Source organism: Lactuca serriola, chromosome 5 (genome assembly GCF_051521515.1).
Source record: "Lactuca serriola cultivar US96UC23 chromosome 5, Lser_US96UC23_V15, whole genome shotgun sequence".
In the NCBI taxonomy this organism is placed as follows: Eukaryota; Viridiplantae; Streptophyta; class Magnoliopsida; order Asterales; family Asteraceae; genus Lactuca; species Lactuca serriola.
Window position 1 is genome coordinate 165,286,057 of NC_136412.1, and position 27,020 is coordinate 165,313,076.

Sequence of the window (27,020 nt, forward strand, 5' to 3'; positions counted from 1 at the left end):
GTGACATGTGTTTTATTGTGTTTGGAAAAATGAAAAATTTGGTTTGAAAATTTACATCGTTACAAGTTGGTATCAAAGCCTTGGTTTGAGGGATTCGGATGCACCTTTAGGTATGTCTGGACTCAAACTGAGGATTTGAGAAAATTTTTTAAGAGAAATGATTTTTTTAAACGAGTAAGAGTTTCTAGTAGAAAAACGAGAAAGAGTAGTGTGTACAATCAGCCAGAGCCCGAACGGTGATTTCCCAAAATACCCTTACTTTCTGTGTGATGAGATATTTATGAGATATTATGAGATATAATATGCATGCTAGAGAGTAGGCTAGGTATTTCATATTTTAGGATTAGAGTGGCCCGATTTGTGATGCCTTAACCTAGGAGTTACTGCTACCTGTGATTTGCTTTGAGTGCGAGTATGTAGCAGAGAAGAACTTATGAGAGGTCTACTAAGAGAGTAGTCTATGTTCGGTGAGATATAGAGTACTTGCGATCGGGGATCATAGGAGGAGGATTGGGGGTGAATACAGACGCAGTGTGGAAGGTAGTATTGGGTCCGTACTACTGGAAGCACCGGATCGGTGAGCAGTCCAAGTAAGAATCCTTAGGATGCTAAGGAACAAGTAGGGGTGAGCGATCGAGTGTGAGTATACTTGAGTGAGTCTCTGATTATTTTATGTTGTGTTTAAGAGACATCATGGTGGGTACACGCCACAACCCTGAGAGCAGTGGAGTTAGCGATGATGAGATTCGCATGATGATTCATGAGGAGGTGGCCGCAGCTATCCGAGAGGCCATCCCGGAGATGTTTGGGTCTATAAAGACCACCTTGATTGAGACGTTTGATGAGCGATATGCTACTGTTACCGAGGCGGCTGCTGCTGCAGCCACCCAGCTGTTGCTGCTGCCAGGCTATAGGGGGGTGACTCGTTGCTGTACCGAGAGTTCAGCAACACAAAGCCACCATAGTTTGATGGGACTTAGGATCCGATTTCTGCGATGAGATGGATGTCTGACATTGAGGGGTGTTTCTACACTTGTTCCTGTCCGTAAAGAATACTTCATTTTTAGCAATATCCTTCTTGAATCCATCTTCAAATCCAAAAGTCATATCCTCATTTCCCACTCATAATGTAAGCTTTGACTCGCAAATATCCACCAAGGATCGTGTGGTATTAAGTAAAGGGTGTCCAAGGATTATCAGGACATCTTTATCCTCCTTCATATCTAGCACCACAAAGTCGATTGGAAAAATAATTTTCCAGTTTTTACCAATATGTCCTCAATTATGCCTCGAGGATAAGTCACCGAACGATTAGCCATATGAATTGTCATCCTAGTAGCCTTCAATTTTGGAAGGTGGAGCTTTTGGTAGAACGAATATGACATCAAATTTATACTTGCTCCATAATCGGCTAAAGCATATCTCTTCATGTTATTTCTGAATTCACATGGAAGTGTAAGGTGTCAAGGATCTCCCATTTTCCTTGGTATCCCCTCCATAATAACCATGGAACTTTGCTCACTAAGAACTACCTTGGAGGTCTTCTTTAGTTGTTGGAGAGTGTTGAGTAAATCTTGAAGAAATTTGGCATATTCGGGAACCTTGGCTAAGGATTCAATAAAAGGAGTATTGCTCGGAATACCCTGGACTTGCTGCATAAACTTCTTATGTTCTTGTTCTAATGAGTGAACTTTGGATCTAGAAGGAAATGGTAAAGGAGGTTGATAAGTTTGAGCACCAGAAAGATTTTTCTGCCCAGACTGAGACCACATCGTGAGGATTGAATCCTCATGTCGTGTTGACGGTGTTTCAGCAACAATTTTTTCTCTGATTTTCGTCCGCTTTGGCTGTGCTTCGGGCTACTTTGTTTCTTCTTCTAAGGCCTCCAAGAACTCAGAAATAGTGTCTTCTTCAATAGTTATGGCCATGACATGTGGTTGTGGTTTATTATAAGGATTTTTAGGAGGTAAACGCTCATTAACTAATGTAGTTGATTGTCTGAGTTGAGCTTCAATAATTTTAATGGATGCTTGATAAATTCTCATGATAGCATCAGCCGCATCGTGACTTTTTTCAGAAGCTTCCATGAATCTATGAAGCATTGACTCTAAGTCCACTTTTTTCTCGGGTTGTGGTTGTTACTTTTAGTAACAGCCCTGACCGGTTTGCCTATATTTCTCTTCCTTTTGCTTCTTGTATTCCTCATACGACAACCACTCTTTCTTCGACTTTCTCCAATCTTCATTATAGAGGTCTCCACTAGAGTAGTATACCTAAGCTTTCCTATTCCCGTTTTCATCCAAATGGCAATCTTTTGTCAAATGTGGCCCATTATAATTTTCACAACCCACATATATTGTGTGTATGGACTGGTCCATCTTCGTCATTCTTCTATCCATGATACTTAACATTACCAATATCGCCACCATGTCTTCCAAAACACCATTTCCAATCCCCATAGCTCCATCATTACGAGGGTTGTGATATTACCGTGATGCTTTGAAAAGTCTTCGATTAGTTCCTTAATTTCAGCGGGATTTTTCTTTGTTGAAGGTCCTTGAGAATCAAGGAGTTGCCTTGTCGTTACGTTCACCCCATCGTTGAAGATCGAGACTTCTTGTTGCTCATTTAGATCATTTTGGGGACAATTTCTTATTAACCCTTTATATCGCTCACACGCCTCATATAAAGACTCCCCCACTTGTTGCTCAAAATTAGTTATTTTTTTTTAAGTTTAGCAACCTTGGATGGTGGGCAAAATTGTTGGAGGAATTCTTCATGCATCTGTGCCCAAGTGGTGATTGTTCTTGGGGAAGTGCCTTTAGCTAATCTTTTGCTACTCCCTTGAAGGTAACCGAAATCATTCTTAACAAGACAGTCTCTCGTGGTACATTTGGAATATTGAAATAGTCAGCAATGTCATTGACCTCATCGAGGTGCTTGTATGCGTCTTCATGATCTTTTCCGGAAAATGGGATATCCTTTAGCACGGAAAAGATGTGTCCCTTAAGCACGAAGGTAACAGTAGCAGGAATTGCGGGTTGCACAAGTCCTAGACCGGCGTCCTCTTGTATTTTTTTCTTGTATGCCTTCATCGTCATGTCAACAATGTCCATTATGTTGCTTTTGGGATCGCTTTTGGGTTCGCTACTTTTTTCTGTTTTTGTTTTGGGCTCGTAACCAACTTCCTTTTTGTTAGGAGTTTGCTCAAAGCTTTTGAATGTACTTTCGTTTTTCAGAATGTTGCTTGATTCTCCTACGCTCTTGTCCTTCTTTTTATGAAAAGTTTACTCTGGATCTTCAAGTTGTTGTGTCAATGGCATGTTTGATCTGCGGGCCATATACTACTGAAACAAAACAAAAACAAAAATGTAAAAATGAACTAAAAAAAATAAAAAATCCTACTGAACGATTACCATGACGTGGTACTAAGTGCCACCTCGTGGCATAGCAGATAAACTAAAACAGAAAGCAAAAACGAAATAAACTCTAAAATATCAAAGCTCACGTCGCGAGCTTTAAGAGCTCACGTCATGAGTTCAGTAGTTCATAAAAAATAAACTAATACTAAAAAGTAACTTTTTGCAGGGTTTACCTCACAAAAAGGATTGATTAACCAAAAGCAATTAAATTAAAAACTAAAATAGACGTTTCCCTGGTAACGACGTCAAAAACTTGATGCGTACAAAGTATACCTACTGCTTTTAACCAACTACTTGTCTACTAATGTACCTATAGGCAGTGTACCTAGTCAGTATATAGTATAGTAATGTAAGTTGGGTATTGAACACAGGGAACATATTTTATTTATTAAAATAACTACTAAAAATTAATCTAAAAGCAAGCAATAATTAGAAAGGGGTTTTATCTGCTTTTTCAAGTTCAAAAAACTTAAACACTCAACTAAAAACTATTTTAATCAATATATTGAAAACACTTTCGTTTAGTTTCGAATCCACCTTTTTCCTATGGTTAGTTACTATTTATGGATTATTAAAGTTGGTTACCAGTTATTATGTAATTAGCTATTTTGGTCCAATAAACTAATATTTTCACAAATTCATTTACTACTATGTATGGTCATACACAAGCAAACACTAAATTAGTTATTAATTGTAATTGAACTATGTAAGATTTATTCAAGGCAATTAAACAAACACAATTATGGTCATAACTATGTAAGATTTATTCAAGGCAATTAAATAAACACAATTATGGTCATAATTATGTTCTCTAACACAACTAGGTTTGTTACTTTTATTACTTAATCTAGATGTGGTCACTCCTAGCTCTAGCAATTTAATAGTCACTAAATCACTAGGTAAACAAGTTCATGTAATTTATTATTATTCACTAAGCTACACTTAACTTGAATTTAAGCAACAAAGTCACAAACTTTAACATGCTAGGTAATGATAATCAAATACAAGCGCAAAACCAACTTAAAAAATCCATAAATTAATAAACTAATCCATATATTCAAGGTTTCATCTAGCTAAACGAAAGTAAACGAGTTTAGCTACTAACAACTGAAATTAAACGCACAAATTCATAAGCAATTGACATGATTCAAGTAAATCAAACCTAATGTGATGATTGAATCTTCAAATTCTTAATCTTCAAGAAAACTCTCCTTCCAATGTATATTTTTCACAGGTTTTTGATCTCCTAATTCGAATATCTCAGAACATCCTCTCTCCCAAAAGCTTTTTAAATCGATAATGCAAATGAGTATTTATAATTTTCCAAAATACGTGGCTCAGGTCATGAGATAAGGGTCTCACGTCATGAGCTCAGTACATATCTATATTGTGCAAGGATTCTGACTTTCCACGTACTGATCATCTAGAAACTTGACCCTCACATTCTGATCTTGGTTTTAGCTGAAATCTTTTTCTTTTAAGCTCCAATCCTCCAAAATTCCAATGCTTGTCAATTCCAGTCCTTATTCTTCAAAAGTGTCTTTATTGGATGTAAAATGTAAATTAATCTAATAAGTATTACATATTTTTGCAATTAACCAAAATATTACTCAAAATATATTAAAATATTGTCTAAAATATGTATAAATATGACAATATCAAGTTAATACTCTTCTTTTTGTTTAATGTTAGGTTAGTTTTGATTTTACCCAAACATATTTTTATCAATTTCTAATAAGTTAGTGGTAACAATTTCTTTACATTAAAAATGGTTTTACCCTATTTGTTTGTTGAAACCATGGTAGATAGTATAATTAAGCACATAATTTAATGACTTTGAAAATTTATTTTGTGTTTTTATGATTCCCAATAACTTTTTCTTCATTTGTAGTGAAACTATTGCAAATGATTGTAATTTCCTGTTAAATCCCACTGAATTTAGCCTTTTTTTTTGTTTCATTGAACATGTATTATGTTTGCAATTTCTTCCTTCATTATCAAAATTAACTTATGAATGTGGAGAAGAGAAACAACACATGGACAGTCGTATTGAATGATCGTGAAGATTTACATTTGTTTCTTTAATGGTATTAAATAAAGGGCAAATTGCAGATTTCCTGCATTTCTCCTTTAATTTTAGATTAATTTTGCACTTTATGGAATGCATTTATATAAATATTCTCTTTGGTTTTTTACAGGAGGAATTTGATAACGTATTCTTACAACCACGTCGCATTAGACATGAATCAACAGTAAGTAACGCTATTTTATATTTCGTAGTTTATTATTTTAGTGTGTATATTTCGCATTTTATATTCGTAGTTTATAGGATAAATTATTATAGCAACCTATTTTCAGATTGATGTTTGTCTCACAATTATAGCTTCATTAAATCATATACTTTCATAGGAGACACCATTTATCGCATAATCGGAAGCTTGAGTGGTAATAAAAAATTTAAAAAGTCAATAAATTACATTCATTTACAAGCATTTGGTTGTATATAGTAAATAGTAGTTACATTTCTTACATTTGTTCTATTTTATCCCTTAAAAATAGGTACATTGGCAGGGAAGGGCCTACTAACAAGAGAGTGGGGGCAAGTGCCCCCAATGGATACACAAGAATTACATGATTATAGGAATTTTTATGGACCAAAATCTTTCTTTTAGTATGGAAGGCTCCTATCTAATTTAGGCTAGGTTGTAAGAAAGTTGGGGGCAGTGGGTGAATTTTGAGCTAAAAATAGTAAATTAAAGGTTAAAGCTAATGGTGGAAAATTAATTTGTGTGCCTCTCAGCTCCAACCCATACAACATTTAGCAATAAGAGCCAAGACTCGGGAACAAAATAATAAAAAAGAGCACGATTCTAATCTTAATATTTTCTTGGTAATTCTAAAAATCCTTAATTTATTACTTAACCTTTTGTTATGTTTTATCTTATATAAATATTTGTGATTGTGATAAGTAGTAACTATACGTATACGTGTAAACATGTAATCTTTATAGTTAATTAGGTGTGAGACCCATGTATTACATGAGTTTATTTAAAAAAATTAAATATGAAATTTAACAATTTGAAATGTTTGAATTTATAAGAAAAATGAGAAATTTTTTGAATTATTAAAATTCTGAGACTTTAATGTATTGAATACATTACATATATAAACCCTTTCTAATAAATACCTTACATATATATTACCTTTCATTGAAATTTTAATTTAATAAAATGAAAAATACAATAAAATGACAAATTAGAAAATAGAAAATTTTAAAAATTTTAGAAAATGCCATGTGTCCAAATAAAGGAGAAGATGACATGTGACAAAAAAACCTTCATTTATTATAGCAGATTTTTGTGTAATTTTGTTAAATTTATGAAATTTTATAATTGGTTGAACTTCGAATATAGGCTAATGTTGTTTAGTAATTTTAAATAACCGAATTCTTATTAATTAACATTTTGTAATGTTTTATATCTTTATATAACTATATGCGATAGTGATAAGTAGTGAGTGTGTGTGTGAACTTTAATTATAGTCGATTTTTGTTTGATTTTGCTAAATTATGAATTTTTACAATTCGTTTGAAGTTAAAACTTTGAATATAGGCTATTTGATGTTAAATATGAATGAAAAATAGAGTTATTGTGGATTTGTTTTTTGTTTTTTTTTTTTTTTTTTTTTTTTAAATTACATGTGATTTTTTTTTGGAATGAATTAGTATACGATATTGACCTGACCTAAAATATTTTGACCGATTAGATTGGCACGATTATATAGTTTGATCTAGTGCCCCCAACATGAAATTTTCTTGATATGCCATTGTACCTTGTGGTATGTAATGAGGAGGTAGAAGATGAAAAGCTATTCAGTGAAGTTGTTAAAGCCGTTCAATCCCATGCATATACTGAACCAAGTCAAATTTATTAGTATTTTTTTACATATTTTTTTTTATTATGAATACTGTGTTGCAAAAACATTTAAAAAGAAAAACACTTATGCTAAACTTTTAACTCTTAGATCCTCTTGATGATCTCAATGGGATGGACGTTGAAAGAAAGGTTTATATCTCATCTCTATTTCCACTTAAAATTTTGTAATAATCACGGTTATCTCCCTCATAGCGTTACAAAATGTCCTTGTATAGTAGGCCCATCTTAGTCAGCTAGAAATGAAATGGACCTCGATTCAATTTTGTTCCTTTGTTATACAATGGTTTGGTTTGTAAATATTTCAAAGGAAGTGAATAGAAAGTGATGTTAAATGACCAAAATACCCTTATGAAATTGGTTCATCTTGGTATAGGGTTCATCTTGTGTAATAAGTCCATTTTAGTTGGCAAGAAACGGAATGAAATTTAATTCCATTCCCTTGCTTTTTATAATAGTTTGGTCTGTAAATCTGTTAAAAGAATTAGAATGTAAATTATTGCTGAATGACTTAAATATCCTTTTTTGTATTTGAACAGGGGTTTGATCCTTGCACCACTTCTTGGGCACCGTCTGGACATGAATAACATCAAGGTAGGTGATTGATTACATAAGGCATAAGGGCACCACTTGTTTTTTCAAAAACCTAACTACATTGCCATTAGGTGCAGTTTCCATTTTTTGGAGTAAAATGTCCTAAATAGCAATGTACTTTGCATTTATAACTACTTTTTTTCTGTTTTTTTAGCAATTTCTTTTAATTTCTTTACAAAAAAAAACAAAATACATTGCCATTTGGTTCATATTCCATTCTTTTGTTATAAATGGATTAAATAGCATTGTACGTTCAATTTACAACTTTTTTCCTTAAAAAAAAATTGTTTTGATTTTTTTTCCAAAAAAGAAACACCAAATAGCAATGTATTTTGAGTATACACCTTTTGGTTTTTCTTTTCAACAATTTATTTGATTTTTATCAAAAACCAAAGCACATTGCTATTTGTTGCATTCCATCAGTTGTATATTAGTTGGTCAATCATGATTAGGGGTGTTCGTTTGGATGGATCGGTTTGATTCAATCCAATCAAGTGAATCCAAATTGATTTCGGTTTTCAAAACATGGATCCGAATAGTCCAAACTAAATTCAAATTCGAACCGATTCAATCAAATTACAATTCGGTTGGATCGGTTTTTATAATTCGGTTTTTAAAAACTAAAACATTTTAAAATGACATAATTATAATATTACTGAATTTTAGACAAGAAGCAAAAACAAATTATTTAGTTACGATTTGAAATTTATAAACAACTATTAAGAAGCTATATTATATTTTAATATTTTATAGATAAAAAACTTTTGAGAGAAAATGCATATTAATATATTTTATTAGGTGAAACTTTTTGAACCTATTTCAAAAAATAAATTACAAAATTAATAAATACTTATACATATATATTAAAAATAAATAAATAATAAACTGTTATTCGGTTTTTTTGGACTATTCGGTTCTTATTTTATAAACCATAACCAATCCGAAATCCAAAATAATAATTCGGTTTTGTCGAAAACCAATCCAAAAATCCAAATATCCGAATCAAATAGTCCAATCCGAATTGTCTAATTGGACAATTCGGTTTTATCCAAATACTGAACAACCCTAATCATGATGCCTATTTTTTACAGATCTTGACGAAGTGAAAGCATGAGAATATTATTCAGATGTTGGATTCGTCTGAAACTGCACAAGAGTTATAAGTTCTCAATGGACCTGCTGCCGATTCTCTTTAGATACTATCTTTTTGCCCTAATTTAGTATCCATTTATATTTCAATAAAATGCATAGTGATATGTTATGCTGTAACTATCTTGTAACATATTGCAAGAAGGCTTGAGGAAGAAGAGAGTTACACCGATTTGACAGTAAGAACCCAAATCCAATCGTTAGAGTTTCCATCTCAATATTCAACTATTCATTTTTTTTTTCATTTTTCAAGTTTATGTTTCTTTGATTTAAACTAATGATTAATGATTATTGAATAGTGATATTTTTTATTATTGGATTTCAGGTTCGATTTCATGTCCTTAATTTTTGTTTTGTAGTAGCAAAAAAGATAAAGAAACATGGAAGGAAAAATGCTTGATCATGGCGATTAAGTGTATTTGCAAACACTCGATGGCTTCCAGCCCCCGCAAAGCGGGGAAATCTTCACTAGTTATTATTATATATAGTATTTTCTCTTTAAATTTGAGTCACTTGGAATTTGGTGATAACTTTTGAAACGAAACAGGGTAAATAAAAGGGCATATTTGGTAGGAATGCAAAAATGAATGTTGTTCAAAATAGGCGGGAAACGTTTATGAGGATTGTGAGAACCATCTTGGTGCTAGTGGTGGTATATGGTGGCTAACAGCGGCGGGTGGCGGCTGAGCCACCCGACCGGAGTATAGTGGCGGCTGAGCCATGGGGGATGATCTAGTGGCGGTTGAACCACTTGGGAGAGAGTCTCGGGAAGAGTCCCCCCCTCTATGGAGGAGGTACTATTCATTATATAGGGGACAATTAGGTCAGGCCTTGGGCCTGCCCAAATCAGGCCCAACTAGTAAGGAGTTGGGCAAGACCGTTCGGAGGCGCCGGGTGGGGCTGGCGGGCGCGCACCAGGAGAGGATGGCAAGGGAGTTCCAGGCGAGGGAGCACCTGGCCGAGCCGGTAGGAGAGTCCCCAGCAGGGTTGGCAAGGGAGTCCCCGGCAAGGCTGGCAAGGGAGCGCCAGGCAAGGCTGGCGCGCTAGAGCAATCTAGGCCAGGCCAGTGGACCATACCTCATCAAGTCCCCCCAGTCTGGTGTTATTGGTACGCGGCCAATGACATCGGACTGGACTTAGTCATATAAACCAACATGAGAGTCCCCAGCGAGGCTGGCAAGGGAGTCCCCAGCAAGGTTGGCAGGAGAACGCCATGAAAGGCTGGCGGGAGCGCGCCAGGCTAGGAAGGCACGCTAGAGCAGTCTGGGCCATGCCAGTGGACCATATCTCATCAAGTCCCCCCCAGTCCGGTGTTATTGTGTCACACCCCAAAACCGAGAATGGCGGAAACGTTCTGGGGCGGAGAACGTCATGTAAAGTATCACAACAAAGTATAACAATAAACAAGCAAACAACATCATCCATATATAATTTTAATACAAGCGTTTACAAACTCGTACTTCAAACCACGTTCAAACGTTTTGATACAAACACCGACACTAAAATACTTATGAACTCACCAGATTTAATGCTGATAAACTCTTTCAAAATAACTTGTATTCTCAGGTCATCAGTAGACAGGTACCAAGGCTAGCTTTTGAGAAGATGGAGCGCATTCAAGACTCATCTTATTATTTTTATTTACATTTTTGGTGTCTATAACTATACATAACACGCTTGTATTAAAATTATATATGGATGATGTTGTTTGCTTGTTTACTGTTATACTGTGTTGTGATACTTTACATAACGTCCTCCGCCCCAGAACGTTCCCGCCGTTCTCGGTTTTGGGGTGTGACAGATTGGTATCAGAGCATTGTTTATAGTGAATTGAGTATATCAACCCATAAAAGATATACTAACTATAAACCCATTGGGATTAAAACACTCTAACCAAGATTCTATACTTTAAATACTAAAATATTTAATTAAGTATACAAGTCTGCATTCATACTAAAATCAGTGTCACAATGACAAGAACGAAAGTATTACGATTGTTAAATATCACAAGTGAGCTCGGGGATGTATGGTCAGTCCTGGGAATGGCATAGCCCGATCAACTATGCTGGTCCAAGGAGTGATTAGCATATGCCCTAGAATGGTTGTGATATGTTAACAAGTCTAAAAACTTACCAACAATACCACAATGAGAGCGATGGAACCTAAACTTAAAATACTATAGGATTATTTTGTGCTACTACAAGCTACTTATATACTAGATTCTTATACCTCTCTTCTTGCGTAGATTTAAATGGTTGGATTCCACCTTCCCGAAGACCCGTACTTTCCACCCCAATGAAATGCTGGATGGCTGGATGAAGAGCCCGAAGATGAGCATCCCATCCCTTTGGATGATCACATCGCAGAAGGCTTTTCGGATGGATTTGAATCTGAGCCCGAAGTCAACAACCTACCTCCAGTAGGTCAAGCCCCAAACAACAACCTTCGACCAGTTTTCTCAGGTCCCACACCCTTGTGGGCAACCAACTTGAATCGCTGGAGCGATGAACAAGGTCAACCCTTACCTTACTTTGGGGACCGAAGCTTTTACAACCTCAGCGAAGGTGGCTCTGCGGATCGAGCTCTGCTCGTCTATGTCCGCAGAATAGCTCGTAATGTTGAACAAGGTCGAGCAGCCATCGACCGGGTCATGGAAATTGATGCCACCTCTGGTGTCAACACAGTCCGCATCCGTTGTCTTGAAGAAGAAATGGAAAGGACCAGGAGAACCAATGAGACCCTGCAGCAACAACTGGCTGCCTCCCGAGCCGAAGTCATAGAACTTCGAGTTCGCCAGAGGGCTCACGAGTGACACCTTCAAGAGGTGATTCGTCAAGTGGCAGACCTCAGGGTTCGCCCGAGGAATTCCCATCGCCGTTAGAAGATGTCTAGCACATCTTTGTCTTTTGTTTAAGGAATAGCCTTTAGTATCTGTGCTCTAAGTAGCACTTGTCTATAAAATATTCCTAACTTTCAGTACTCTAACTAGGAATCTAGGAACTGTCAAACTTTTCCGTATGGTATGATGTAAGACCTACTGTTAGGTCGATTTTCCCTGAACTTATTACATCAATAATACCAGTATTATTGACAACTATCTAATCTGTGGGAAAAACCTGTACACTTGTGTTTTCCTACTAATCTTCTATGTTGTGATCTCAAACACTCATTCAGCTATTGGACTATGGCTATTTAGTCCATGTGTCTCTCTCAGCCCGCTTACAATTGATTCTTACCATTGTATTCACCTTTATAAACTTTCAGCAGAAAGATGCCTCCTCGCAAATCTCCCAGGCATAACCCTGCACCACCACCACCTCCTCCTCCGGTCATCGATACATCAGCCCTGAATGCTGCAGTAGCTGCGGCAGTGGCAAGTGCCATGGCTCAATATCACTCCACTGATGCCAGTAGAGGTGGAACCCCTATTGACTCTATTCCTGCTGAAATCCCTGTGCGCTCGAGAGAGTGCTCCTAAAAGGATTTCACCAACTGCAAGCCGAAGTCCTTCAAGGGAACTGGCGGAGTCATTGCCCTCTCGCAATGGTTCGAGAAGACTGAATCAGTCTTCGAAATTTGTTTGTGCCCTGCTGCAAGCAAAGTCAAATATGCCGCGTGTACCTTTGAAGAAAAAGCCCTGACGTGGTGGAACGGCCATGTTAAAGCACTAACTCTTGTAGTAGCCAATGACATGGGCTGGGAAACTATGAAAGACCTCATGATTGAGGAGTACTACTCGAGGGGCGAGATCCAGAAATTGGAGCAGGAGCTGTGGATCCTAACCATGAAGGGCTCCAACATAGTCGCATATACCGCCAGATTCAGCGAACTGGTGGCCCTCTGTCCCAATATGGTTCCCACTGAAGGGAAAAAGATCGAGAGGTACATATGGGGGCTGGTGCCTCCGTATCAGGGATATGTCCTATCATCAAACCCTGCTACCTTTGACAGTGCCAAGCGACTGGCACAACGACTCATTGACCATGGAGTCAAATCCCCATCAGCGACAACAACCCTAGCCATCTCAGAACCCTCTAAACCCGCTGACACTAAGCAGAAGTTCTGGGATGACAAGAAGAAAGAACGAGCTGCCAAAAAGCAGCAAGTTGTGGCTGTGCATGCCGCAATAACCCCTGGTGCTGCTACTGCTCCGGTGAGGCAGTATGCTGGAAGTTTGCCTAAGTGCAACAAATGCAACTTCCACCACAACGGCCCCTACCGGGAAATGCAGTGCTCTAACTGCAACAAGATAGGACACACTGTCCGTTTATGCAAATCTACGGCGAGGCCGATCACCCAAGTCCCCGACACTGGCGTGAGCCAGGCTTGCTTTGGATGTGGCGATGCGGGCCACTATAAGAGGGACTGCCCCAAAGCAAAGAATGTTGGCGGAGCGGGGAGAGTACTAGCGATAGGCCATGGGGAAGCAGTTGTTGACCCGACGGTGGTGACCGGTACGTTCCTCCTCGATAACTCCTATGCATGCATTCTGTTCGATAGTGGAGCGGAGCGAAGCTTCGTGAACCATAAATTTGCTCGCATACTTAAACAACAACCGCACACACTTAAAGAACAATTCACAGTATAAATGGCTAATGGAAAAACTGAAAGCACGAATAGCATATACTTAGGATGTACCCTAACTCTAGATAACAATTCATTTCCAATCGACCTTATGTCGGTCTCGATTAAAAGCTTCGACGTCATCATCGGCATGGATTGGTTGAGTCTTCATCGCGCCGACATCATGTGCTACGAGAAAACAGTCTGTCTAAACCTCTCGTCTAACGAAACTCTTGTCGTCTACGACGACAAACCTGTTACAAGTCTTCGTATTATCTCAATTATTCAAGCACAGAAGTATCTACGTAAAGAATACCATGCATTCCTTGCTCACGTTGTCGATACGAGCCTCGAAACGAAAGAACTAAAGAGCATTCCAGTAGTGAGCGACTTTCCTGACATCTTCCTAGAAGAGCTACCAGGATTACCTCCGCAATGACGGGTCGAGTTCAGAATCGACTTAATCCCAGGAGCTACCCCAGTAGCCAAGTCACCCTACCGATTAGCACCAGCGGAGATGCAGGAACTATATGGTCAACTTAACGAACTGCTCAGCAAGGGCTTTATAAGACCAAGTTTCTCGCCTTGGGGAGCATCGGTCTTGTTCGTTAAGAAGAAAGACGGATCATTCCGTATGTGTATCTACTATAGAGAACTCAACAAACTGACGGTTAAGAATCGTTACCCTCTGCCTCACATAGACGATCTATTTGACCAACTGCAAGGGGCGAACTACTTTTCCAAAATTGATCTAAGATCCGGATATCACCAGTTACGAGTACTAGAGGAGGATGTTCCGAAGACAGCCTTCCGAACTCGTTACGGATACTACGAGTTCGTGGTGATGCCATTCAGATTGACCAATGCGCCCACAGTTTTCATGGATCTGATGAATAGAGTATGCCGACCTTACTTGGATTAGTTCGTCATTGATGACATCCTGATCTACTCCCGAAGTAAGGAAGAGCATGGCGATCACCTGCGACAAGTTCTAGGAACTTTACGAACAGAGAAGCTCTATGCGAAGTTCTCTAAATGTGAATTTTGGATCCGAAGAGTCGAATTCTTAGGACACGTGGTAAGCGAAGAGGGAATCCACGTGGACCCATCCAAAATTAAGGCCATTGAGAACTGGTCAGCACCAAAGACGCCTACAGAAATTCGTCAATTTCTAGGTCTCGCTGGCTACTATCGCAGGTTCATACAGAACTTCTCCCGCATTGCAAAACCTCTTACAACACTGACCCAGAAAGGCGTGGCCTTTGACTGGGAAGAGAAACAGGAGAGAGCGTTCCAAACGCTCAAGCGAGCCTTGTGCACCGCACCAATACTATCCCTCCCCGAAGGGATAGAAGACTTCGTTGTCTATTGCGACACGTCAAATCAAGGGCTCGGTTGTGTTCTGATACAACGGGGTAAGGTCATCGCCTACGCCTCGAGACAGCTGAAGACACATGAAGTTAACTACACCACACACGATCTTAAGCTAGGGGCAGTTGTGTTTGCCCTGAAGATCTGGAGACATTACCTGTATGGAACAAAAAGCACAATGTTTACCGACTACAAGAGTTTACAACACATATTTGATCAGAAGGAGCTCAACATGCAACAACAACGGTGGTTCGAACTACTCAATGACTACGAATGTGATATTCATTATCATCGGGGTAAAGCCAACGTAGTAGCAGATGCCCTAAGTCGGAAGGAATATTCTGGTCGAAGAGTCAAGTCGTTGAGAATGACTATCCATTCACACTTGTCTATGCAAATTCAGGCGGCTCAGCTTGAAGCCATGAAACCTGAAAACGTGACAAGTGAATCCCTTAGAGGAATGGATAAGAATTTAGAAGCCAAGGGTGGCGGAGCCTTATATTTCATGGACCGGATCTGGACACCGAAGCACGGTGGGTTCCGAGACTTGGTCATGACTGAGGCGCACAACACTCGGTATTCCGTCCACCCAGGTTCAGATAAGATGTATCTGGATCTTAAAAAGTTATACTGGTGGCCTAATATGAAAGCAGAGATTGCTACCTTCGTAAGTAAATGCCTTACTTGCGCAAAGGTTAAGGTCGAGTACCAGAATCCCTCCGGTTTACTACAACAACCAGAGATTCCAGAATGGAAGTGGGAGCGGATCACTATGGATTTCATAACCAAGTTTCCCAAGACAACGGGTGGACTTGATACCATATGGGTCATCGTCGATAAATTGACCAAGTTTGCACACTTCCTGCCTATCAAAGAAACTGACAAGATGGAGAAGCTTACGAGAACTTACATTAAGGAAATTGTATGACTGCATGGTGTTCCTATATCCATTATCTCCGATAGAGATAGTAGGTTCACTTCTAGATTCTGGCAATCGATACAACATTCCCTGGGAACAAGGCTGGACATGAGCACAACCTACCATCCTCAGACCGACAGACAAAGTGAGAGGACTATCCAAACCTTGGAAGATATGTTGCGATCCTGTGTGATCGACTTTGGGAAAGCATGGGATACTCATTTACCCCTTGTCAGATTTTCCTACAATAATAGTTATCACACAAGCATCAGGGCTGCTCCATTTGAAGCTCTCTATGGCCGAAAGTGCAGATCCCCTCTGTGCTGGACTGAAGTGGGTGATACCCAGTTAGCAAGGGGGCAAGTTTCTGATAGTACTCTCACAGGCCCAAAAATCATTCGGGAAACGACAGAGAAGATCATTCAGATCCGTGAACGATTGAAAGCCTCTAGAGACCGACAGAAAAGCTACGCTGACAAACGAAGGAAAACTTTGGAATCCAGGTGGGAGACCGAGTCCTTCTTAAAGTCTCACCCTGGAAGGGCTTGATACGCTTTGGTAAGCGTGGGAAGCTCAATCCAAGATACATAGAGCCTTTCGAGATTCTCGCAAGAATCGGCCCTGTGGCTTACAAACTCAATCTACCCGATGAACTTCGTAATGTACATTCTACATTCCACTTCTCTAACTTGAAAAAGTGTCTATTCGACGAGACTCTTGTAATCCCACTCAACGAGATCAAGATCAACGAGAGCCTCAACTTCATGGAAGAACCGGTAGAGATCATGGACCGTGAGGTCAAGCAGACGAAGCAAAGCCGCATCCCGATTGTCACGGTTCGTTGGAACGCCAAGCGAGGACCGGAGTTCACGTGGGAGCGCGAGGATCAAATGAAACTGAAATATCCTCATCTTTTTGCTTAGTTATTTGTAACTATATTATTTGCTTAGAATTTAATTTCGAGACGAAATTCCCTTTAACGGGGGGATGATGTGACAACCCGGAATTTCCAATCGGTCAAACCCTAAAAGTCAATCACTTCTTATTATAAGTTAATGTCATTATTTCTTATTTTAAGCAAATTTAAAGTTTGTTTGATTATTTTAATATTATTCTTTAAACGAACGGGTGAAAGAAAGTGCCGTCTCGGGTTTTGAAATTTCAAAACCGCAAACACCTCGTGTTTTACAAGTTCACGGCCAAACTTTTATGTTTGGGTCGAAAAATCAACCAAAAACCGTGAACTCATGCATAAGCATGAGTTTACTCCTCAAATTAGTCACTTTTCATTTTACTCTCAAGAACACATCTAAAACCCTCTCAAGTATCATCCAAGATTTAATTCAAGATCTTCAAAATTGTAAGTGTTCTAGCCATTTCAAGTTGGTATAACACTTAATATAGTGATTGTACATCTTTTCATCCATCCATTTTTGTGTTTTGATTAGATTTGCAAAAACACCAAGAACACCAAGAACACACACTAAGTGTTCTTGGACTTTTAGCTCATTTCAAGCTTCCTTATAGTAAGTACTTCCATCATTGAGTCTTATTAAGCTTGTATTACATGTTAGCATCAAGAAAATGTGCCAAGAACACAAGGACTAAGGTGTTCACGGTCCAAGAATGTTCTTGGGCCGTAAACACCAAGTAAGGCACCAAAGTGTGCCTAAGTCCTTTATCTACCCTAGTTTGATGTCTAAACCTTTCCTTGATATGTTTAAACCTTCCCTTGATGAGTTTAAGCCTTGAAAAACACCAAAGTCCACCATTTTTATGTGTTTATGGTTTGGGGATCTCCCAAAACCGTAAACACCCTAAAGTGTGTTTATTTGGGCCATATTCCTTCCTTAGGCCTAAAAACTAACCTAGACAATTACCTTTATGAGTTAAGGACTTTAAAACATGGAAATACCATTTTCCATATGGTTTTACGGTAGTAAACCGAAAAGGGAATGACCATGAGGCCATAAACTCCTCAAAGGAGTGTATTGATGCCCTAATTCCTTCCAAAGACCTAACCACCAAGTAGAAATGCTTCAAAGGACTTGCAAAACCTCAAAAAAACTTATGGTCATAAGGTTTAGAGTTTACGACCATAAACCCTTGGGTTTACTGCCATAAAATCCTTGGGTAATGGTCATGAAAACCGTAAAATCCAAAGGAGTTTACCCTTGAAGCCCAAACACTCTAGCCTTGTCCTACAAACACTTGGATGCAATCCTTGTGATCTTTAACACTTGAAACAAAGTGTTTTCATGTTCTAGAGTGTCCCAACTTAAGTTATTAGTTATAAATTGGCTAATTAGTTATATATATGTTCATTATATGATAACTAGGCTCGTGCGTGTGTACAAGTCTCCATTTGTCAGCTAGCACCATATCCGACACTTCAATCCAATCCACTCACTGCAAGTGAGTTAATACCCCTTTAACTAACCTTTGAAATACTTTTAAATGTTTTAAATGCTTTTATGGGGGGGGGGGTAATAAAAGTTGAATACTTATAGTTTTTACATCAATCACATGTGATTAATAACTACAAAACCAATGATTTTCTTACTGTTCAAACTGTTTTTACAAATTCTTATACTTACCAAATACATTTACTTAAACTCAGTTATACTTTTATCAATTGCATGTCTATGTATGTATAATTATATAAGAAATGTTTAAAAGTCTTAGGAAGGCCTGCCCGCCCTATTTCCTTTTCGCCGTTGAGATGTGGTCTGGTGGGGTATCGGGTATCCGTCCGAAGGTCGTTTAAATATTAGTTATATATCATGTGTACATATATAGTTATAAAAAATTCTTCCATATTCATACGTACCAGTTACATCACTAGTAAGTTACCATAGGGGTAGCACAGAATAATACTACTACTATTGCTACAACAATGAAATATACAATGAGTCAGTTCATTCATGAGTCATATACGTTACATTACAATGAGAACATATACAACTATACTAGAAGAAGAACATATACAACTATACTAGAAGGAGAACATATACAAATATACATATACGGGCATGCAATTTATAATAAGTGTAACAAAGTTTAAGTAAAAGCATTTGATAAGTAAAAGAGTTTGTGAAGCAATTTGAAGTAGAACAGTTTGATAAACAGTTTGAACAGTAAGAAATCATTGTTTTTATAGTTATTAATCACATGTGATTGATGTAATAACTATAAGCATTCAACTTGTATTCCCCCCATAAAAGCATTTAAAACATTTAAAAGTATTTCAAAGGTTAATTAAAGGGGTATGAACTCACTTGTGGTGAGTGGATTAGGTTGAAGTGTCGGGTACGGTGCTAGGTGACAAATGAAGACTTGTACACACGCACGAGCCTAGTTATCATATAATGAACATATATATAACTAATTATCCAAATTATAACTAATAAAATAAGTTGGGACACTCTAGAACATGAAAAAACTTTGTTTCAAGTGTTAAAGATCACAAGGATTGCATCCAAGTGTTGGTAGGGCAAAGATAAGGTGTTTGGGGTTCAAGGGTAAACTCCCTTGGAGTTTACGGTTTTGATGGTCATGACTCAAAGAGTTTACGGCAGTAAACTCTAGTCCTAATGACCAAGTGTTGTTTTGTGGTTTACCAAGCCTTTTGAAGCAATTCTACTAAGTGGTTTGGCCTTTGGAATGGACTAGGGCAACAAAAACACTCCTTGGAGGAGTTTACAGCCTCATGGCATTTTCCTTTGGGTTTACTACCGTAAACCCTTATGGAGAAGCGTATTGCCATGTTTTCAAGTCCTTAACACAACAAGGTAATTGTCTCGGTTAGTTTTTAGGCCTAAGGAAGGAATAAGGCCCATAAAAACACACTTTAGGGTATTTACGGTTTTGGGAGATCCCCAAATCGTAAACACCTATAAATGTTGGATTTTGGTGTTTTTCAAGGCTTAAACACATCAAGGGAAGGTTTAGACATATCAAGGAAGGCTTAAAAATCAAACTAGGGCTTAGATAAGGACTTAGGCACACTTTGGTTCCTTTCTTGGTGTTTATGGCCCAAGAAAATTCTTGGACTGTGAACACCATATTCCTTGTGTTCTTGACATATTTATTGATGCTAACATGTAATACTAGCCTAAGAAGTCTTAAAGATGGAAGTACTTACTATAATGAAGCTTGATTTGAGCTAAAAGGCCAAGAACACTTAGAGTGTGTTCTTGGTGTTTGTCATACCCCAAAACCATGAACGACGGAAACGTTCTGGGGCGGAGGATGTCATGTACAGTATCACAATAATGAAAAGTAGTAAACAAGCAACAACATCATCCATTGCATTAATAATATAATTTTAATACAAGTGCGTTCTGTCAAATTATAATAGACACTAAAGAATAAATCCAAATGAAAGATGTGTCTTGAACGAGCACCATCTTCCATGAACCTTGCATCGGTACCTGTCTATGGTTGACCTGAGGATACAAGTTATTTTGAAAGCGAGTATCAGCTATAAAGCTGGTGAGATCATAAGTATTTTAGTGTCTTAATTAGTATGTAAGTATTTGTATGTATATGAACTGTAAGTATTAAAAATGTATATGAACTGTAAGTATTGAAAATGTTTTGTATGATCCTAGGAAGCCCTATGTTTCCTACTAATCTTATCCTTCTACCAAGGCATCTAGTACCTGTGTGTGTGGCTCTTGTGAGAGTGTGTATTTTCCCAAATTTGACTATCATTAACCAAAAATATAGTTTCTACATTACCGTGCGTCGTGTGAATGTTTACGAAGTGAATGTAATGGGAAAATGATATAGTACTATGGTGTAGTGTCAAACTACAACCGTACTAATTACCTTAAGTCTAGGGTAATCTCGTAAGTACTATAGTATTTGTAATAAGTGACTACCTCTGTACTCCTATTGCCTTATTTGAGGGATAAGGCCTAATGTGATGGCTAGATCCCAGGCTAAACGCTCCCCTGTCAAAGGGATTTTGGGACCTTTACACGACGCCTGCCTGTATGCAAGCCGTGAACATCCACATTACTATGATCATGTATACCCGATATAACTATCACAATGCATTGTGATTCATCGGTATAGTTAGATCCTGAACTTGTTCTATGCTATAGCACCTAGTGATGTCTGTCCTATCAAAGTATATGTAATCGCACTCATGTAAACGTATATATGTAAACGTACTCATGTAAGCGTAATCATGTAAAACATATCTATGTAATAGTATAGTAATGTATTGTAATGTTCTGCGTGTGCTAGCTGTAACGTGTGTTCTCTCTCTATCTAGCATGTATAGTAATGTACTATGTGTACTAGCTGTAATGTATGTTCTCTCTATCTAGCAAGTATTGACTCATGAATGAACTGAATCGTTGTATGATATCGCGTTCTAGTAATAGTCCTAGTATCTTCCTAAACTACCCATACGGTAGCTTACTAGTAATGTAACTGGTACGTATGAACATGGACGTGTACCCTTGCTACCCAAGGGTATTGAACTGAACTGGAAGAACCTTTATGACTATATATGTACACATGATATATAACTAATATTTAAACGACCTTCGGACGGATACCCGATATCGCACCAGACGACATCTCAAGCGCGAAAAGGAAATAGGGTGAATAGTCTTCCTAAGTTCTTTAAACATTTCTTATATAACCATACATATATAGGCATGCAATTGACAATATAAAAGCATAAAATAAGTTTTGTAAAACCTTTTGAGCAGGATTACTATCTAAGCAAAGATCGACTTGATGTCAATCTATAAAACGGGTTGGAAGTATTTATCTAACAAAACAGTTTTAAATATAACGAAACATTTGTTTGAAACACAATTGTAAATGAGTTTGAAATGAAACATATAGTGTATAATGAACAATTAAATCAGGAGTTTTAAACATTTAAAAACGTATATGAAAATCCTTTGAATAACAACTGTTTGGTAAAACAGCTAACGTGTAGCAAATCATTTAAATGCTGCTTATTAATCACATGTGATTGATATAATAACTAGCATGATTCTACTTGTATCCCCCCCATAAAACATTTAAAAACATTTAAATCATTGATTAAGGGGTATGAACTCACCTGTTGAGGGTGATACGGATGAATTGAAGAGGTAGGACTACTAGGTGTCAAGTGAAGACTTTAGACACACACAATGGTCCTAATTACATATGAAGACATATGTATATAAACAATTAGTGATTATAACACTAATTAAACATGTATAAACATCCTAATGCAAGGAAAACACTTTGGTCAAGTGCTAGGAGGCTAATAGGTTGCAACAAAGGAGTGCAAGACCTCATACGGAAGTTTATGGTCTAAAGACCATGTGTGTTGGAGTTTACGGCCCAGGGGAGTAAACTCCTGACCGTAAACTCTCCATTGGGGCCCTAAATGAAGCTCAAAGCTATTACAACTTAAGTGGTGAAGTGCTTCTGGAGTTAAACAAGTGTTTGGGCTTCTTTTTAACTCCTTTGAGGAGTTCACGGCCCATGAACTAAATCCCATGGAGATTACGGCCGTATCTCCCTTGGATGGGTGTTTGTGGTGTTTTCAAGTCCCTAATTTAACTAGGAACTAAACTATGCTAGTGTACAAGGCTTTAGAAGAGTTTATAACACCATTTGGCACTATTGTTTGGAGTTCACGACCCTGGAACTTCTTGGGCCGTGAACACCTTACTCTTGGTGTTATAAGGGTGTTTGCTAGCCCTAAACTCATTAGGGTACATGTCTAAATTAGTCTCTTGGCTTAAGGAAGGCTTTTAGAGTGTTTTGGCATCTAAAAATGGAGTTCACGGCCCAAGAACATCCTTGGCCGTGAACTCACTTTCAACCCTTGATTCTTGATGTTTTGGATGCCTAAACCAGCTATGGGTAGTCTCAAGGTTCATTTCCAAGGTTTGGAGGGACATTGGGCACATTTTGGCCCTTATAAAAGACTTTACTCTCCAAGTGTTCTTGGGCGGTAAACTCTCAAATCTTGGGGTTTTGATCCGATTTTGATGTTATTAGGCACAATCTAAGCTATATAATACAACTAGATAGAAGTACTCATGATTTGGGACGAAAACCCGATGATCCGTGAGAGAGAATTTGGCTTTTCTCTAGTTGGAAATGTAACTAATGAATGAATATGGTTCAGATTTCTATATATAGTCGTGGGATTTTTGGCAGAAAATATTTTATTCCCGGAATGAACTCTAATATCATAGAGTTTTGGAATAATAGTGTTGCACAAAACCCTAGTGCATCCACTCTCCTGATATCTCCTTAAGTGCAAATCCTGAAATACTCAAACTTATACCCAAAGTCTGGAATTTCACTGTAACTGTTCTAATCTTTTACTGACTTGATATGGTTTGTATAGAATGGAAATTTCGGGTTGTCACATCATCCCCCTATTAAAGTGAATTTTGTCTCGAAATTAGAATTTAGGCAAGGAAGTAGGTATGAATGATCGAGTCATGAGGTGGGGACTTCCTAATCGATTGTTTCTCGCGCTCCCAAGTGAAATCGGGTCTTCGGTTGGTATCCCAACGAACCTGCACTAACTGGCGACGGCGTTGCTTCGTCCGCTTGTGTCACACCCCAAAACTGAGAACGGCGGAAAAACGTTCTGGGGCGGAGGACGTCATGTAATGTATCACAACACAGTAGTAGTAAACAAGCATACAACATCATTCATTGCATTAAATATATAATTTTAATACAAGCATGTTCTGTACAGTTTTATACACCAAAAATATAATGTAAATCAAAATAATAAGATGAGTCTTGGATGCGCTCCATCTTCTCAAAATCTGGTCTCGGTACCTGTCTACTGATGACCTGAGAATACAAGTTATTTTGAAAGCGAGTATCAGCATTAAGCTGGTGAGTTCATAAGTATTTTAGTGTCGGTGTTTGTTATCAAAACGTTTGAACATGTCTCAAGTGTAAGTTTGTAAAATGTATGTAAGTGTTTGTAAAAGTTTGAATCTCTCAGAAAAACCTATATTTTCTATTAAAGTAGCCTTCTACCAAGGATTAACTGGTTTGTATGCTCGTTTGTTGTAAAAGTGTGTAATTTCCCAAGTGTAACTATCATTAACAAAATGTAGTTTGTACATTAATGTTTAAGTGAAATAATCACTAAATGTATGTAATGGGTAAATTAATGTAGTACTATAGTCTTGTATTATAGGAACTACTGCTGTACTAACTACCTTAAACCGGATTTATATTAAGGTATTATGTGATTAATTGTACCATACTATCGACTGGGTAACAACGACAAATGTAGGTCGTAAAAAGGTATGACGTTTGGCACCCACAGACCTGCAGGTCCGGCTGTAGCTAGCAGCAAGGTGTAGGATAGTCAATCCAGTATAGATCTATACGCAAACTCACGCTCTCCCTCCAAGGGATTCTGGTTACAACTCGAGCTATGACATTTAAGGCATGCCCGATACAGTGGATCACAATTGTAAACGTATTCATGTATAGGTAATGTAATGTTACTTGTTCTAGTATCGTTGTATATGTTCTCTTACTAGTATAGTTGTGTATGTTCCCTTTCTAGTATAGGTTGTAAATGTTCTCATAGTAATGCAATGTATATGTTCTAATAGTTAATAAGTATTGACTCATGAATGAACTGACTCATTGATCTAGAATTTGTAGAAGTATGATCCTGTGTTACCCCGATGGTAACTTACTGATGATGTAACTGATACGCATGAATATGGAAGTACTTTTATGTCTATATATGCACATATGATATATAATTAATATTGAAACGACCTTCGGACGGATACCCGACATCCCACCAGACCACATCCAAATCGAGGAAAAGGAAATAGGGCGGATGGCCTTCCTAAGCCTTTTAAACATTTCTTATATATCTATGCATACATGGGCATGCAATTTATAAGAAGTATAACAAGGTTTAAATAAAAGTATTTGATATGTAAAAGATTTTGTAAAACATTTTGAAGTAAGCAGTTTGATAAACAGTTTGAACAGTGATAAAATCATTGGTTTTCTAGTTATTAATCACATGTGATTGATGTAATAACTATAAGTATTCAACTTGTATTCCACCCCATAAAAGTATTTAAAACATTTAAAAGTATTTCAAAGGTTAATTGAAGGGGTATGAACTCACTTGTAGTGAGTGGTTCTGATGACAATGTTGGATTAGACGCTAGGTGCCAAGTGGTGACTTGAGTACACGCGCGAATCCTATTTAGCATATATCGGTACATATATGGATTTAATTAGTGTTATGAACAACTAATTGATGATTTTGGGACCACCTTAGGGACTAGTAAACACTTATAATGAAGTGTTATAATCATATATGATTGTATGAGGGTTTATAAGGCTATACAAGAGGGTGTATGGCCAAAATACACACTATGTGTGTGTGTGCGGCCATGTGTGTGGCCTAGTGTGCTGCCAGCACGTGTGTGTGGCCCTATGTGCGGCCATGTGTGCTGCCAGGTGGTGTGTGCTGCCATGTGTGCGGCCAGATGAAGATCTTGGTGTTCTTGGTGTTCTTGGTACCTTTTATGAAGATCTTCAAGGAGAACAGATGATACTTGAGAGGATTTTCGTGTTCTATGCTTGAAGAAGTGAAGGAAGGGTTCAAGAATGATCTAAGTGTGGCATATATAGATGGAGTGTGCGGTTGGGAGGGTGTGAGGCCGCAAACAAGAGTGTGTGGCCGCACACTCAAGTGTGTAGCCGCACACTCCATGTGTTGGAGTGTTTGGCCCGGTTTTTGATTCCTACACTTCGAGTTAACCCTTTTTAACACTCCTACCTTGATTATATCACATTTAGAACGCTTCATTAGACTCTAAAGGGTACTACTATATAGTAAAATAAGTCTAATATTGGAAAGAATTGAAGAATGCATGCGAGGAGTTTTTCGGGTTGTCACAGCTTGACCTCTCGGTCGAGGGTCATTACGGTTCTAATACGAAGGCGAGTATCCCGACGAGTGGACTTACAAGAGTCCTAACGGAAAGGTATGGTTTCACGATCGAGACTCGAGACGTGAAGAGTAAATGTACGTTACTGAGTTCGCGGAGTGGGTTTAGTTTGTGCGAGGCACAGATCCGATTCTGGTAAGAATCTCGGAGGTCCTATTTATCTTGGATTTAGCTTTCCACGCTTCACGAAGCGTATTAAGCCATTCTCATAGTGAGTTTTCCTAAAGAACGTGGTCTCTCACTTGGAATCTCCAAGGTTTCCTTTTCTTGTTTAACTTCCCAGTCAAGGGCCACCCCTTGCTGGGCCAAAGTCGTATGTTTTTTTTTATTTGCGAGGGGTTCTAGATGAACTATGACAATAGGTCTGTAAGACCTAGAATTTGGCGAATTTCTGTCGGCGTCTTCGGTGCCGACCAATTCCCAACGGTTTCGGATAAATTGCCAGAGTACTCAACAATTTCCACATCACTAATAGTGTGTCTTAGGAAATTTTGACTCTTCAATTCCAAAACTCGAGTTCAGAGAACTTCGAGAAAAATATCTCCGAGGATAATGTTTCCATGGGTTCCTTCTTACTACGAGGGTAGATAAGTAAGTCATCACATGGAGAAATGAGGAACTGATCCAAGTAAGAAAGACAGACCCTATTCATTAAACTCATGAATACTATGGGCGTATTGGTCCTATCTGAGGGGTATCACTACGAACTCGAAGTGTCCGCATCGAGTTCGGAAGGTAGTCCCTCGGACATCCTTTCCTAACACTCAAACTGGTGATATTCGGATCTGAGCTCCATTCCTGAAAGTAATTCTTTCCTTGTGTTTGCTCAACCAATTCATCTATGCGATGCAGAGATAACGATTTCTACTGTCAATCTCTGGAAGAATAAGACCTGGGTTCTCCAGGGTGAGAAGTCTATTCTTCTAATTCTATTTCTGTGTAGTTTGCTAAGTTGTCTGGGATGTTCTTGTATCTCCATAGGTGTTTAGATTGTAGGGCGATCTGGTTACAGGAGTCATACGGGATTCTAAGTTTGTTCACATGATGATGCGATGCTCGTAAATCTTGGGCAGTCTCT

At 38.1% G+C, this 27,020-nt stretch overlaps 1 non-coding gene across 1 annotated transcript; it reads left to right on the forward strand.

Annotated features, from left to right (window-relative positions):
- Positions 1 to 2,630: 2,630 nt before the first annotated feature.
- On the forward strand, positions 2,631 to 2,736 carry LOC145056039 (small nucleolar RNA R71). Its single transcript, XR_013685580.1, has one exon. It is a non-coding gene; the product is annotated as a small nucleolar RNA R71 (small nucleolar RNA).
- Positions 2,737 to 27,020: the final 24,284 nt, after the last annotated feature.